This window comes from Ovis aries, chromosome 15 (assembly GCF_016772045.2).
Source record: "Ovis aries strain OAR_USU_Benz2616 breed Rambouillet chromosome 15, ARS-UI_Ramb_v3.0, whole genome shotgun sequence".
Classification (NCBI taxonomy): Eukaryota; Metazoa; Chordata; class Mammalia; order Artiodactyla; family Bovidae; genus Ovis; species Ovis aries.
In genome coordinates, this window is record NC_056068.1 from 25,649,889 (window position 1) to 25,667,848 (window position 17,960).

Consider the following 17,960-nt stretch of genomic DNA (forward strand, 5'->3'; position numbering starts at 1 on the left):
GTGGGAATGTAGAATATTTTGGACCTTGGTGGGTCATGCCCTCATATATATATTGAGGAAACAAAAGTCTCAATGATTTACATAAAAATTGTCAAGAATTACTTTTTGCATGACATTCTGAGTACTGTTAAAGATGAAAACAAACAATAGCAACTGGCTAGACAGTATGTTTTCTTTTAGAAAAGTGCGCATTGCCCACTTGGAACCAGTCTTTGTTCAAAGAAGCTCCTTCCCACTTACTTGAGTTAACGTATGAAGTATGGACCCATAAATCAAATCAATAGCTCACTTTAATACGTTCTTTTTTAAGTGATAATTTAAGTTTTCTTTTTATTGTAATTATAAGATGAATGCATATTCATCATAGAAAATGAAACAGAAAAAATTAAAGGAGCAAAGAGAGCTCACAGGAATCTCACCACTCAGAGTCAACCACTGTTAGCATTTTGTTTTACTCCAGGTTTTTAACATTTTGTGCATTTTTAGCATATTAATATATGCATCAATTTTATAAATTTTAACAGCATTTTAAGAGGATTATTCAGTTGTCTTCTGATTTTATTTTCATTGGTTTAATAAATTTGAGATGGTTCTCCTCTGTGAACAAAAGAGTTTCTTAGAAAAAAAAATCCAGTGGGATCTCTAGAAGTAGACATTTGACAGGTCCAAATTTAAGTGAACCTTAAAGGCAAGAAAATTCCCCCTTTTTCCCACATGAGATGATCCCCTCAAAATACGAAGTTTTGTTTCGTTTTGTTTTTAACTTGACTATAGTACCTTTTAGGACTGAGATTGGGATGGCTAACGTACATGTTCAAAATCACATGGAATATTGCAGAGTATATTTAGGAAAGTGCTTTGTTGTTTTCTCCTTTCACATTTCATGAAGAACTCCTCAGGCACAAAATTGTCTTACTATCCCTAGCGCTACTTTTTTTTAGGGACACCATCCTGAGCAAATCATTTCTCCTTAGAGGGTGTTTTACACATAGCACTTTTAAAATTCACGTATGACACAGTTGCCACAAGCACCAAGTAACTAAATAGTAGGACAGTTTTCCACATGTCTTTCAGGCACACAGTTGAGATCTTCACAGCAAAGACATTTGCAATACTTTTTATCTGCTCTTTAAAAGACTTGGTTAATAGAGTTGCCATATGATCTCACCATCCCACTGCGGGTCATATATCTGGACAAAACTATAATTCAAAAAGATACATACACTCCTATCTTCATAGCAGCACTGCTCACAATAGCCAGGACATGGAAACAACCTATATATCCATTGACAGATGAGTGGATAAAGAAGACGTGGTGCCCACACACAGTGAAAGTGTCAGTCGCTCGGTCACGTCTGACTCGGTGCAACCTCACAGACTGTAGCCCGGCAGGCCCCTCTGTCTATGGAATTCTCTAGGCAAGAATACTGGAGTGGGTAGCCATTCCCTTCTCCAGGGGATCTTCCTGACCCAGGGACTGAACCTGGGTCTCCTGCATTGCAGGCAGACTCTTTACTATCGGAGTTACAGGGAAGCCCAGTGGAATACTACTCAGGCATAGAAAGAATGAAATAATGCCATTTTGCCGCAACATGGATAGACATATAGTTTATCATGCTAAGGAAGTAAGTCAAAAAGACAAATACCGTGTCATGTCACTTATATGTCAAATCTAAACTATGATACAAATGAACTTAACCATGAAACAGAAACAGACTTGCAGATAGACAGAACAGACTTGTGGTTGCCAAGAGGGAGGAGGAGTGGAGGAAAGATGGATACGGAGCTTGGGATTAGCAAATGCAAACTAGTACCTACAGAAAAGATAAACAACAAGGACCTACTGTATAGCACAGCAGATGATATTCAATATCCTGTGATAAACCATAATGGAAAAGAACATGAAAAAGAACGTATATGTGAATAACTGAGTCACCGCGCTGCACAGCAGAAGCCAACACAACACTGTAAACCAAGTTTTCTTCAGTAAAAAATTTTTAAGGGATTAAAAAAGGCTTGTGTTTAATAATATCCAACATGTCATCTAGAGGTCATACCTAAATCATTAAGCTTGTGTTAAATTTCTCTCTCTCTTTTTGAATCTGACTCTGCACATTCAGCAAGCATTCATGAAGGCTGTTTCGATGTTCAAAGTAACTGAGAGACTGATCTATGGGAGACTTCTAATAAACTTGAATATACATAATGACTTGTCTTTGGGAGGAATAATACTGGGGGTGGGGGGAGAATCCTAATGTTAGCAGCACATATAGTGACAAGAACACATCAACAGCCCATGGTAATTTTCCGTGTAGCATGTTTTTGTGTTTTGTTTTCCTGTCTCTCTTCTGGTTACTGTGATTCTAAGACTGAGAACAGCACTACGACCTCCACATCTGGGGATAAGTGAATTAGTATAATAACCTCTTGTGCAGTGCTATCCAAGAGGACTTTCTGCCATGAGAGAAAGGTTCTTATCTACACTGTCCAACACGATGGCCAATAACCACATGCAGCTATCAAGCACTTGTCAAGGAGCTAATGCGACTGAGGAAATGAACTTTAGTCTTAAATTTCAATAGCCACAGGAGCCGACTGGCTATCCGGCTTGATAGTGCAGCTCTAGGGCAAAGGAATGTGTCAGTCCTTCTGACAGCTTCCTCCCCTCACTGTTCAGCAGAGCAAGAGGAACATTGTTCTTGCTTTATCTTGCAATAATTTTTTAGATGAATCCTAAGAGAGGCCTCTTTTTCTTAATAAGGGCATCGTGGAATCACTGAAAGGAGCAGAACAACCCAGTCTCATTGCAGAGCAGCCTCTGAAAGAAAAACAAATTCCACGATCCAAAATTATTTCTTATGGTACCTTCTTTGCAACCCGTAGGCAAACCTTCAAAACACTGCAGAGGCAGTTATTTTTAAACTATCTAGGATTCTATGGGCATGGTTAATCATTTGTTCAGAGAAAGAAATATAAACTGGACATGCAAGATTTTATAATCCCATTTGCTACAAGAAGCTGGCAGAAGATGCATTAGCTAACAAAACATAGTCATCATTTTATTTTTCAATTAATTGTTAGAACTGCAAAGAAAACTCTCAGACTTTTCAGACTTGCAGAGGAAAGACAGCTAACAAGCTAAAGACTAAATTAAAATACAAAATTTTGATGCCACAAAAAATTCCAAACAAAGCTAAGGGCATACTGGCTTCCCAGAATCTCTGTAACAAAACAAGTATATCTGCCTTCACAACATTAACAACTGAAATAAAATTCAGCCACCTCACTCACAGATGATTTTTTATTTTATTAATCCTCACAGATTTCACCTGTCCACAAGCATTGATTAGAAAGAAAAAAAAACAGCACCATGTCTGATCAGGCTTCTGACTCTAATATTAACTGAAGGAAGAAGCACAAGCAAAAATCGAGCTACAATACATTATTCTGAAATGCTGCCACAGGAAAAAAGACACAGCACTGATTCCATCCACTTCCATTTTCTTTGCAACAAATCTGTCACTTAAGACTAAGATGTTAAGATATGACTTATCCTTGCCGAAGCCATCTTCTTATAAATGCAGATCTCCCAACAGGCTTCATAGCCCTGATCTCTTCCCACAAGTTGCTCCTGATTCAAGCAGATAATTTTGCTCTCTTTAATCCAGTGGAAGTGAGTTCTTGGCACTCTAAAAAGAATTATGAGAACAAAAAAATCTCTTGCCAGAAAAGCACAGGTAAGGCTCTAGTCTCTTGATGGGTAAGTGTTCTTTATTTTGCCACAGAGCCTGCTAGAGCAGTAAGGGAGATCAGAGCAGATGTGGGATTCAGGGGGCCTTAATGATATTCAAGTTACACAGAGAAAGATTCAGGTTCATAGGACACTACATTTCCCTTGGATTCCCTTGTGGCTCAGCTGGGAAAGAATCCACCTACAGTGCGGGAGACCTGGGTTCGATCTCTGGGTTGGGAAGATTCCCTGGAGAAGGGAAAGGCTACCCACTCCAGTATTCTGGCCTGGAGAATTCCATGGACTCTATAGTCCATGGGGTCGCAAAGAGTCACACCATGACTGAGCGGCTTTCACGCTCACACTTCCCTTATAGCTGCTGTTGTGAACTGAATGCTCGTATCCCCATACAATTCATATGCTGAAGTCCTAACCACAACCCCCAAGTGATGATGTTTAGAGATGGGCTCTGTGGGAGGTAACAAGGGTTTGATGGGGGTCATCAGTGTGGAGTTCCCACAATGGAATTCCTGCCTTTATAAGAAGAGACCAGAGAGCTTCCTCTCCCGCTCTGTGCACAAAGAGGTCATGTGAGCACACAGCACGAAAGCACCTACCCACAGCACTGGTTGCGCATGTGTGATGAACCATCTGGGGCTATGGGGAAGCTGCCTGAAATGTAAGAGGGAACGGTGAGCAACACACAACAGGCTGGAAGTGGTGCCTATTCCCACCAGACAGCCAAAGGAAAGGGTCTCAGAATTCAAGCTATCACAGCTGCACCCTTAATGTGGACTTAAAGTTGGTCTCCCTGATTCCTACGTACCCACCTCTGAAGGAAGAGTTAGAAGAATCCCACGGTGAATACCTAATACCATCACAACTCTGTTGTTAAAGAAGTCGGCATTAATTATTGGCTACTTAACCTACATTTAAAACTAATTAAGACTTCTGCTTCCTGCCAATATGGAGTCACAGGAACCAGGCTGACCCTCCTACCTGAAACAGCAACAACAATGTGAGTGGAAAAACAATGGTTTTCAAGACACTGGACATGAGGAAACAAAGGACACTGACTCCTGAGAGGCAGGAATCAAACTATGTGAGCCTTCCTGCTGTCCCAATCTTACTTTCTAGAAGAGTTTCCTGGACACAGCCTAGGGAAGGCAAACTGAGGGGAAGTTCAGAGAGACAAAGGCAGCTAGACTGTGCAGGGCCAAGTACTGAGGAGAAACGAACAGCCTAGCGAGGGAGCCCCAGAGCTCTGTAGAGGGTCCCTCTCAAGTAGTCAGCAGAACACCAATCAGGGCATGAGTGTGATTAACCACCTGGAGCTGGAGAAAAAAAACTATCTGAAATGTTAGAGGGAATGGTGAGCAACACACAACAAGCTGGGAATTTGACAGAATAAAAACGTCACAACTCCCAGGTATTACATAGAGCACTTAGAAAGGCATTGCCTCCGTAGTGGTAATAATTGGTCATAGACTAAACACTGCTCCAGTTCCACCTAACAAATCTTAAAAGCAGAACCAAAAGGATCAAACTATTTCCAAGTAATGTAACTCCATACCAAAACCAAGCTCAAGAGTACACACAAAAATATCCAGCACCAAACAGGAAATATCACAATGTCTAGCAACCAATCAAAGATTAGCAGGCATGCAAAGAAGCAGGAAAATAAACCCATGTAGAGAGGAAAAAAAAAATCAGTTAATCAAAACTGACACAGATTGACACAAATGATATAATTAGCAGACAAAGATATTAAAAGACATAATATAACTGCACTAGGTAAGTTCAAAACAGAGACAAAGATTTTTTTTTAAAAAAAAAAAAAAGCTCAAATAGGGAATTTCCTGGTTGTCCAGTGGTTAGGACTCTACACTTCCAATGCTGGGGCCCAGGTTCAATCCCTGGTCAGGAAAATAAGATCCTGCAAGGCACACAGTGTAGCCCCAATAAATAAATAAAATAAAAGTGCAAATAAAACATCTAGAAATAGATTTCAAGAGATGAAATGAAAAATACACTGGAATTAACAGCTCATTAGACACATTCAGAAGAAAAAAAAAGTTTTGAAAATAAGCAATAGAAACTTTCCAAAATGAAATAGAGACCAAAAAAAAAAAAAAGAGAGAGAAAAAAAACAAAGGAAGAAATCAGAACAAAATAAAACAAAACAAAAATAATCATTAAGCTGTGGGACAACCACAGACATAATAAGTTCAATGAGCTTCAAGCACAGAAACAAGATGAAAATTATACCCAATCATGTCACTCTAAAATCTCTCAAAATCAGTGATAAAGAAAATGACATGCTATTTATATAAAAAGGAAGATAAAGATAACATCAAATTTATCATTAGGATCATGTAATCAAAAAGACAGTAGAACAATATCCTTAAAGCATATAAAGAAAGGAAATCTGTCAACCTAGAATTAAATATCCAGTGAATTGATCTTCTGAAAACAAAAAGAGAGGTTTTTAGTCATACAAAAGTTGAAACAAGTAATCATCAGTAGATCTGAATTACAAGAAATGTAAAGGAAAGTTGATAAGGCAAAAGGAAGATCATATCACCTGGATATAACTCTACAAAGAAGAATACAGTACACCAAAAATAATAAATTGATAAATGAATAGGAATGTTCTATTACTATTTAAAAGATACTTTAAAATATTTATTTTAAAGCAAATGAATAGACGATTTACACAAAAAAATAATGTGCTGTGAAGTTTCTAGCATATGTTATAAAGTAAAATGTATGGTCAAAATAGCATATAAGCTGGGAAAGAAAATTAGAAGTATGGGATTTAAGGTCCTTGTACGTGAAGGATTTAAGGTTCTTGTACATGAAGGGTTATTATATCACTTGCAGATGGATTTAGCAAGTTAAAGATGTATACTATAAACCCTGAAATAACCACAAATGTTTCTAAAAGCAATTATAGCTATAAGCCAACAGAGGAGATAACTGGCATCATAAAAAGTACTCACTTAACATAAAAGGCAGAAAAAGAAGAAAAAGAGAAGAAAGTACAGATGGGACAAATAAAAATAAATAGCAAAATGAATTAGCCTAACTATATCAATATCACATTAACAGTAAATGATCTAAATATTCCAATTAAAAGGCAGAGATTGCCAGACTGCATGTTTCTCAAAAAGCAAGCCTCAGCTATATACTTACTACATGAAAAATACTTTACATATAAAGACACAAATAGGTTAAAAATAAAAAGGATGAAAAAAGACTTATGTCAACACTAAAAGCTGGCATAAATGCTTCCCATAAGCACTGTATTTCTAGTGTGTAATATACCTCATACATAAAACTCTATCAAAGAATTCACATAACGGTGGTTAAGAGAAGTATGAAAGTAGCTCTTTTGAATTTATTTTTATATCATTTACAAAATCATCTGGGGAGTATAATTCATTGTAACATCCTTTAGAGAGACATATATTCAATTTATATTCTCCTTACATAATTCAGTGCCTGGAAAATGTCTGGATTCCATGTGAATTCATCTGCTTTCTTTAATCATAAGTACTATAGGAGCCAAAGTCTTCCTTTTATGTCTTGGCTAACACTCAGACAGCCAAAGCTCAATTTAGTGCCAAAGTCTAAAATTAAATTCACTCCCCCGCACTCAGGCTTATTTTCACTCTCTCCTTCTAATTGGTTGTTGAAGTCTCCTAAAATCGTCTTGCTTGCACTATAACACTGGAAACTACTTTGGATTCCTTACGAGTCACATTTTACAACAGAAAGAATATCAGGAATAAGATATGAGTAACGACTGAGGCGACTCAGCAGCAGCAGCAGCAGCAAGTTTGTTCCACCACTTATGACATGTGTGACCTAAATTACAAAGGTTGATAAAAGCTCTGAAGTTTCATTTTGCACCATAAAGTGAGAGTAACAGCGGCCACTTTCTCTCTCCCTTAAGAACATTAATGTGAATGTTTACAAATGCAAAACAAAGCTAAACTAATATTGAATGAAGCTAAAGGATTATCCAAATTATGGTTAGATTTTTAAACCGAAATCTGATCTTAAGAAGCAGTCATTTCCAGATTAACTCTTTTTCCCCCGTTTTTAATATCAATTCAAAACTGGAGGGACCCACAGAAAGCTAGAGCATGTTCTAAGAGAGGAGGAATAAGATGGCCAGACACAGTCCGATTTCAGAGCTCTGAATGAGGGAAAAGAACAAGGAAAACACCGGCACTCTCAGGTGAGCACAGATGAAAGAAGGCATAACCCAAACCAGGACTGGATCTGCAGAAGTATTAAAGATAGGCCCCCTAAGACTTGTGAATTCAGGTATGCACTTGGTACTCCTTTGATTGTCAATTAACATTTCTGCATAAGAGGAAAGGAGGGGAACAAGGGTACAAGGACATAAATTGCTCTGATATTTTATCAAATGAAGAACTGCCCTTAAGCAAATCTACTCCAGTACCAGGCACTCTGCTCTAAGCAGTGAGCATTCTCCCTCTGGCCTCAGGAACAGTCTTAGTTGTGAGGTTCACCTGTATTTTAGCATTCCGAGTGGTCAAACAGAACAGCAGCCTAGCGTCTATGGGAGTGTAACACTAATAACTGTAGTCTTTTCTAGTAGATGTACAGAGCAACGAGTTAGACAAGAAAAGAGACTTCAGATGGTACCCAGGTGGCTCATCAAAAATACAGCCAATCAAAATAGAAAAAGGGCGGGGGAAGAGAAGGGGACTTCTCAGAAGATAATTGGAGGCACAGTTAAATATCTGTACCATAGACGTATTTCATAAAACAGATCTGCAGTTCTTACATGTTGGTATTAGAATCACCTATGGAAATTCAAAATGCAGATGCCAAACTTCCTCCACCAGAGGTTACACCAGTGTGTGTCTGATACGGAGAACCTCTAATGTTAATCTCATTAGGAACCAGGATTTGAGGTATGAACAAATAAATGAAAACACAAATGCATGCTTTACAGGGCAGCATGCATAAGCCACTTCCAGCCTTGCAGCACTGTTCAAGGAGAAATCAGAAATGGCCACAGAGCTGGTAGATGGGGGAAAAATCTGTGATTTAAGTAAATGTGTGATTTTTAAGTAAAATCTGTGTAGTCCTGAACTAGAAGTCATCATGCATTTTTTACGACAATAACAACAATGCATCCCCCAGCTCTGTACGCTAGAAAGATCTAAAAACAATGATCTACTTGGAAGCAATAAGCATCCCCTATGGTTTCTAAATAATATTTCCCACCAAAAGGAACAAGTCCCTAGAAGAAATAACTGATTCCAGGTGTAAGGGGGAAACAAAAACAAAAATAAACCTTATAAAACAAACCTGGAGTATATCATCATATCAGGAAAAGTAATATTAACTAAGAATCTACAGTCATGTTAAAAGGTCTCAGGAACCAACATGAAGAGACAAAAACAGAATAATGTGAGCATCAACAGAATAATAATTGCAAAAGATGGAAGTGTGTTTCAAGCTATGAGTTCAAAATAATACTAAAACAAAACAAACTCCCCATGATTATCTTTAACGGATACCAGAGAACCAACTAAGTATTTGGAAAATCAATCATTTATTTGTCCTTCCCATACGTATTGTACCTTAGGGTAATAAAAGGAAGTTTCTCCTTATGAAGTAGGGATAACAAAGTAAGATTACCACTATCTCATAGGCTCTACTGGAAGAATCTAAACCCTGATCTTTGAATAGTTACCAACATCATTTATAATGTGCCTATTTAACGGAGTATTCTTGCCCTTCATATACAAAGAGAAAGAAAGCCAAACCCAAATCAGATATACTTCAACTATGATTTATGGGAAATTAAGAAAGAACAAATATGCTGAAGTTGAAGCTCAATACTTTGGCCATTTGATATGAAGAGCCAACTCACTGGAAGAGACCCTGATGCTAGGAAAGACTGTGGGCAGGAGGAGAAGTGGGCAACAGAGGATGAGATGGCTGGATGGCATCACTGACTGAAGGGACACAAGCTTGAGCAAACTCTGGGAGATAGTGAAGGACAGGGGAGGCTGGTGTGCTGCAGTGCAGTAGTTCATGGGGTTGCAAAGAGTCAGACACAACTCAGCAACTGAACAACAAGAGACAGATGTACTAAACAACATCATGAGGACATAAAAACCAAAATCTGATTGTAGGAAACTCTATAGATCAAACAGTCTAGTTTCTTCAACAAATACACTTCAAGGGGGTAAAAAGGATGAGGGAGAAGCTATAGGTTAAAAGAGACAACATTAAAATGATTCGGCAGTGTGAAAGCATAGAAATGGGTGAGATTATTAATGAAATAATGTTGGCCTTGAGCTAATAACTGATGAAGTTAAGTGATGGGAACATAAGGGGGTTCCATACACTATCACCTCTACTCCTGTATGTTTGACATTTTTCACAGTAAGAAGTTTAAAAATGTCCAAAGTGAAAACTACAAAACTATGGCAGTAAAGCTATCTTTGAGGAGAAGAAAAGAGTAGCAATTTTGAGAGGGCATGAGGGGAGACTTCTGGAGTATAGGCTAAAGTCTAATTCTTGAGCTGAATAACAGTTACGCAGTGCTCATTTTGTGGTATTACTGAGCATTTATACTTGGTGCAACTTTCTGTTGTTGTACATCAACCAGAATTAGTTAAGGCTAGCATGCAGAATCTAGGTTACAATTCATCAATATGATTAATCAATAAGAGAGGAATACTTAGTATTCCACAATGCATAATATTCCCATAGTGGTTAAGAAAGTTATGGACGTTCATCAAAAGGAAAAAGGATAGTGTGTTGTGAATGCTATATTGCAGCCTTTAATCTCATAGGAACTAACCATAAGATAGAATCAGAACATATTAAATACAAGGAATACACTAAAAATAATAGGAAATACCTATCATGAATTGAGTTAAAAGATGGTTATAAAATTTTTTTAACTATTCTTTTAGATAAAGTATAAATACTCAACTTTGACTTATAATTTTTTGTTGGTATACTAACCAGTCTACATTTATTTACTGGTATATTATACAAAGGTAAAACTAATAAATCTATTGTACTGCACAAAGATGAAAGCATAACAAACACGTAACCTATTTTGAAAAAGCCAAAGTGAGTTGAAAGTCATGTTGCTAAATGGCTTCAAGCAAGATCCTTGGTGTTACTCAGTCTTAGACAGGAATCCTCACTCATGTACAAGTTCTGAGACATCCAAGTACTGGATCTTTTTGTGCCTTTGTTTCTACATTTGTAAATGGAGTGATATCATCATGTCTAGTTGCTATAAGAATTAAATGAGACAGAAGTCTTAGCTCAGTGCCTGGCATACAGCACCTGCTCATTAAATGCTAATCACCGAGTATTTATTACTGTTGCAATTATAAAAGGATACCCCTCTGCAATAACTCCCTTGGTAGTTTCAAAATCTTTCTCTCAAAGAAATATGATGAAGAAAATTACAAATACAATATGTTTATACATCATGGGCTCTGCAAAAAGAAGAGAATGCTTTATTTCAAATCAGAGGGGGAAAAAACATACACAAAAATAAAGGGGGCTAGACCACAGCACAAGTAGATGGCTAAGAATATAAAAGCAAGATACCAGAAAAGCTAGGATCAAAACATAATCACTGGTTCTAGGCTGAAAACACAAAACTGCAAGGCAGATTTAGAAGAAATTATTCCATAGTCATAAACCACTAGTCAACAGAATCAGGTCATGCGGTGCAAAACCCTTGGGAAACCCCCCTGAACCAGAGAGCCATGTAAAGTATATCAGCTCTTGTCTGAAGCAGGTACCACTTACCTGAGTATGAAGAAGACATAATGCCAGTCACTGGGGATCCGTCAGGTAATTCCGGAGGACAGTGCTGGCCCTGGTCTCTCTCTGAGGCTCCACAGCCTCTCAGAGCCCACAGGACTTTTAAGGTACTTTTAAGTATGTGCTATATTTTGACAACAGCATGTTTTATAAGTCATTTGTCATCAGCAAACTTTAGACAAGGTTAATGAAAGTTCTGTCACTTTAATGTCTAGCCGGCTTTAAATTACAAATGTCATGCACCATGACTAAAGAAAGGGCACTGCAATAATACCATAAACCATCATCTCCAGGGACATACAGGTAATTGCATAGCTCATTAAAAAACTGTTTTAATTATTAATTGACCGTGTCAGAGTTGTCCTTTGAAGTCAATTTTAATTTTTTTTTTCCTTGCAAGCATTATGATTTCAAGCTGACCTACAGAACTTTGTGTACCACCTAAAAACTACCAGCACTGGTTACCAAGAACGCTCTCCAATACTTGGGAGTTACTTTCAAGTCACTGGCAAATAATTTGCTTATGGATGGGGGAAGGAAATGGTAGAACTTTTCTGAAGAAGTCAGCTATGTTCTAATCACCCTACAGAGACCACAGAACAAGAGAAGTGAACCAAAACAAAACGCCAGGAGTTAGAGCAAGCACTTGTCTTTTTGTTGATTTTTCTTCCATGATGATGTGAAACAAGGAATAAAAGGTTTTGCAGGAGGAATAAACGTTTTGCAGTCCTTCTGATCAGGAAGGACTTAGCTAAACTCACAAAAGAGAGAGCTAGATAAATGTTTTCATAAACAATTCTAGAAATAGGCTGGTTGCAATTACCAAAGTTGAATAGTCATCATTCAAAAATGTCAATAGTAATAATTCATACACTTATAGACAACAGAGGATGAGATGGTTGCATAGCATCACTGACTCGATGGACATGAGTTTGAGCAAGTTCTGGGAGTTGGTGATAGACAGGGAAGCCTGGCATGCTGCGGTCCACAGGGTCGCAAAGAGTCAGACACAACTGAGTGACTGAACTGGAATGAAAGCTATCTTCAAGTTCCACCAACCAAGAGAGAAATCTAGCAGACTCACTTTTTTTCGGGTAAATCTAGAAGGTATCTTGGGGATTCCCTGGTGGCTCAGATGGTAAAGAATTCACCTGCAAATGCAGGAGACGAGTTCAATCCCTGGGTCAGGAAGATCCCCTGGGAAGGGAATAGCAACCTACTCCAGTATTCTTGCCTGGAGAATTCCATGAACAGAGGAACCTAGCGGTCAACAGTTCACGGGGTTGCAAAGAGTCAGACAGAACTGAGAGACTAACACTTCCATTTTTTTTTCCAGACGTATCTTATAGAAAGACAAGAGCATGTCCACTCTTGCAAAAGGTGCCAGTGGCAAGCTTAAATGACTAATTCTATATTTATAAAGAGACAAGCATCCATAATGTCAAATGACAGAGTTTTCACTGATTTACTAGCAAATTGAACTTTCACTGTAAGAGAAAATAATTTCTCAAAATCTGGATCTTATAAATTAATCCAGTCCTTCTTAAAAACCATTTTAAAAAGACAACGCCAACCTTAAGTTTCAATGATTCATTGCCTCGTAAAAATCTGAGGTGAATATGTCTGATAGCAAATTTCCGGAACAAGAACCCTATTACAACACAACCTGAAAACCTACTGCAATGGGCACTAAGCAGTTAGGCTGCAGTCGGGAAGCCGTGCTCAGAGTACCCATCAACACAAATACTGACAGCAGAGTTTGTTCACCAAGTTTGCAGGGCCAACAACTTACAACTCAAATCTGGGATCAATTTATGGACTCCGCCGCTGTTAATGACCACACAGGGTGAGGAACCCTAGAAAAATGACGGCATTCTCATATCATGTCTCGGAATGTGAAAATGAGATAAGTCAATTCTGCTGCACTGTCTGCACCTCGAGAATTAAACAGCAACTACCAACTGATACCAGAAATTACTCTCACTGATGGCTCAACACCGGATTCTCGTTTCCCCCATCAAGCGGAGACTGGCAGATAATGGGATGACAAGAAAAAGTCAGTCGACCCACACTTCCTGCATTGTGGAAAGTGAACGAGCAGAGATACAGAGCGGATCACCGAAGTCAGTCAGTAAATATACAAATACATAAAACAGAAATAAAATAATGCCTGGGTCGGGAAGATCCCCTGGAGAAGAGAATGGCAACCCACTCCAGGACTCTTGCCGGGAGAATCCCATGGACAGAGGAGCTTGGCGGGCTACATGTCCTTGGGGTCGCAGAGAGTCAGATGTGACAGCAACTAACACACTCATGATACCTGCCGCAGCAAGGATGGACCTGGGGATTATCATACTAAGTGAAGTCAGACAGAAAAGGACAAATGCTATCACTTATATTCAGAATCTAAAAAAAAAGTTGATACTACAAAAACAGACTTACAGGCTTAGTGAATGAACCAGAGGGGAAGAGGGGTATGGAGAACAGATTGGGAGTTTGGGATTGATATGTACACACTCCTATATTTTAAATAGAACCTACTGTATAATAAAAGTATTGTAAACAAGGACCTATGGAATAGTACAAGGGACTCTGCTCAATACTCTCTAATAACCCAAATGGGAAAATAATCTGAAAGAGGATGGATCTCTCTGCATGTGCAATAAATAGCCAGCTAGATAGGTAGGTAGATAGAATAAGAAACAGGATCCGACAGCTCAGGGGTCAATAACTAAGGTTCAGGAACCAAATCCAGCCTGCCGTCTTGTTTTTGTAGAGCCCATGCACTAAGAATAGATGTTACAGCTTTAATTGTTTAAAAACTTTTTTTGGGAATAATGGTAAAATCATGACAAGAAAATTACATGACATCCACATTTCCGTGCCCATAAATAAAGTTTTACAGGGACATATCCAGGCTCGCTGGTTGCATATGGCTCCACGAGTGTAACACATTTACTGCCTTGGCCTTGACAGAAAAAGTTTGCCAACCTCAGCAACAATGAAGTGGTACCTAAACTCCGTGCCTTGGATGACATATCAAGTGAGACAGTCTCATCTTCATACCTTCAAGCAATCTTGATAATTTAATAATTTAAAGACTCCCCCAACCTTAAAGAGGAGAGTTTACAATAAATGATAAAATTCTCTAGCTGGAGGGTACGGCAGGAATGTTTCCAAATTGATGATCAAATTCTGTCTCTGGTATACACATATAAGTACAATACAGTGTACAATATTCTAATTAAATTGAAAAATGGCTGCACAAGCCCTGTTTCTATTAACCAGGTCTTATTTGATTTAGCAGCAGTAATGAATGCTGAATCAGGTCAGGGTTGTTAAGCTTATCTGGCTTTGCCAATCTACTGAAATTAGGATAATAAAACCGAAGATATATAATATGGAAGACATTTAAAAAGAAAACTCGTTTATCTTCAATTAAGATATCCACAATACTGACAATAAACTTATTACTCCTCCCTATAGAAAGGTTAGGTTGAAGAAAACAGCACATTAAAAAGAACTCAGTCCAGCATGGGGACCATGGAATCACATTTTAGAAGACCAAAAATAGCTTGGTTTTCTTGTGATACCAACATTTCACACATTTGTAGGGGGAAAAAGAAAAAACAACAACAGGCAAAACACGGAAGCTCAAAATATTCCTCTGACAAAAAGCTGCACTAGATTTTTCGCTTCAATAAAGCTAAAATCCTCTACATGGAATAGGGAAGGAGCCGTGAACCAGTTTCTTGAAGTGAGCAATGTTCTAGGTGGGCATGTTGAATCATTTGTTTGTTTGAGTCATTGGGGGAACTAGGTGGTCACCACCTCTGATCCACTTTACCTTTTCAGACTAAAAACGAAATTCTGGCTCGTTTCATTTTCCAGATTTTATGTATTTATTGACATAAACTCACAGAACATAAAACTCTATACTAAAACTGTATCAGTCATCTTGGTATGTTATAAAATACAGTATCTTTACTAATATTTGTTTTAGGCACCAATTAATTTTATGAGGGAATAATAAAACAGCAGCTTCTTCCTCCCTCTACAGTATAAACTATATAATAAAATCAACAGATATACGCCAAATCAATGGCGTGGAAACAACCTATTTGACACTGGCTATGAAGATGCACTAATTCCAACTCTCATGAGACACTGATTCCTAGGACCCAGTAACTCCATCCTACTCAAAACCAGAGCAGCTAAAATCTATAATCAAAAAGCAAGATATGCAGTTCCTCTATTGCCCCACTTCCCATAATTTAGAAAATATAAAATGAATACAGTAAGGAAGCCAGACAGTAAAATCAAGAAGGATACAATCCAGGAGAAAAAAAAATAAAGAAATATAAAGTCCTCTGGGTCAGAAGCTGAAGAGAAGTTCCACAAAAGTGCACTTAACATGAGCTGAGATGTCCAGCTCAAGCAATTCACATCCCTCACGTACCAGTCCTGATCATTCTCTTAGAAGTGCTATCGTGTGCTATATTCAAAATACTAAACTATCATCAATGTAAGTGATCCCATTAAACAATCTTTTGATATGCCATCCAGCTCAATGTAAAGGAAACTCTAATAATGATCTGACATGGGAACCAAATAATTTAAAGGGAAATAGAAAGTGTTTTTTTTTTTCGATTTATCAAAAGACAAATAATAATTTTAAAACCTTTTTCTATTTTCTACCACCAAAATAAATAAATTGAGTAAGCAAGCATTAAGCTATCTGACAACTCTTAAATATTAGGAAATTTGTCTTGAAGTACTAAGCTGCAGTTCAGTTCAGTTCAGTCACTCAGTCGTGTCCGACTCTTTGCGACCCCATGAATCACAGCACGCCAGGCCTCCCTGTCCATCGTCAATTCCCAGAGTTCACTCAGACTCACGTCCATCGAGTTGATAATGCCATCCAGCCATCTCATCCTCTGTCGTCCCCTTCTCCTCCTGCCCCCAATCCCTCCCAGCATCAGTCTTTTCCAATGAATCAACTCTTCGCATGAGGTGGCCATAGTACTGGGTTTAGGGTCCCCTAAGCCATGAAATTAAAAGACACTTACTCCTTGGAAGAAAAGTTATGACCAACCTAGACAGCATATTGAAAAGCAGAGACATTACTTTGGCAACAAAGGTCTGTCTAGTCAAGGCTATGGTTTTTCCAGTGGTCATGTATGGATGTGAGAGTTGGACTGTGAAGAAAGCTGAGTGCCGAAGAATTGATGCTCTTGAACTGTGGTGTTGGAGAAGACTCTTGAGAGTCCCTTGGACTACTAGGAGATCCAACCAGTCCATTCTGAAGGAGATCAGCCCTGGGATTTCTTTAGAAGGAATGATGCCGAAGCTGAAACTCCAGTACTTTGGCCACCTCGTGCGAAGAGTTGACTCACTGGAAAAGACTCTGATGCTGGGAGGGATTGGGGGCAGGAAGAGAAGGGGACGACAGAGGATGAGATGGCTGGATGGCATCACTGACTCCATGGCATCACTGACTTGATGGAATCACTGACTCGATGGACGTGAGTCTGAGTGAACTCCAGGAGTTGGTGACGGACAGGGAGGCCTGGCGTGCTTCGATTCATGGGGTCGCAAAGAGTCGGACACGGCTGAGCGACTGAACTGAACGGAACTGAAACCCTCTATCAGTTTTCACTAACAGAGTAGACAGTGAGACTCCATAACTGGAGGTAATCAAGCAAAGGATCATGCATGTGTGCTGAAAAGGGATTCAAGCACTCATTTTGAATAAGGCTGGTGAACTGGATCAGATCATCAAGCTTCATCTCCAAAGTAAAACATGATGGAAGCCACATAAAATGAAACCTACAGAGATGACATTAACTTAAATAAGGAGCTTAATATTTGTTTTCAACTCTTAATTAGTGATACATTTAAAAAGTAAAAAATGAGCAGATTTCCTCAGAAGTGCTGAGAGGCTCCCTTTCACACAAGACCTAAAAGGAAGGTGATAACAACAACTTTCAAGATCACGGAAAATGCAATTCCAGAGGAAAATCACAAACTATAAATACCACTCAGAGGAAACTATTTCAACCACAAAGGAGTAACAATGGGTAAAACCAACCATTATATGAATGTATGCATAAGGTTAACTCATTAATCTTATTAGCCAACAGGGAGTCAGCAACATGTAGCAAAAATAGCATAGAATTTGGAATCCAGTGGCCTTGGGATCATATCTCAGTTCTAATTTGTATTCAGCTACTTAACCTTAGGAATGTCACTTAACCTTTCAGAGCCTTGGGTTTCTTATTTGTAAAATGGTAATATCTTCTTTATTGGGGTTATTAAAAGGATTAAATGAGAAAATATCAAACTATTGAAAACAGTATTTGACACAGTAAGTACACCATAA

The 17,960-nt window shown here is 38.4% G+C and overlaps 1 protein-coding gene and 1 non-coding gene across 7 annotated transcripts in view; one reads left to right on the forward strand and one right to left on the reverse strand.

Moving 5' to 3' along the window:
- CADM1 (cell adhesion molecule 1) overlaps positions 1-17,960 on the reverse strand; it is a 358,479-nt gene that overhangs the window by 208,777 nt on the left and 131,742 nt on the right. The window lies entirely within an intron of this gene.
- On the forward strand, positions 5,587-5,658 carry TRNAG-UCC (transfer RNA glycine (anticodon UCC)). Its single transcript has one exon. It is a non-coding gene; the product is annotated as a tRNA-Gly (tRNA).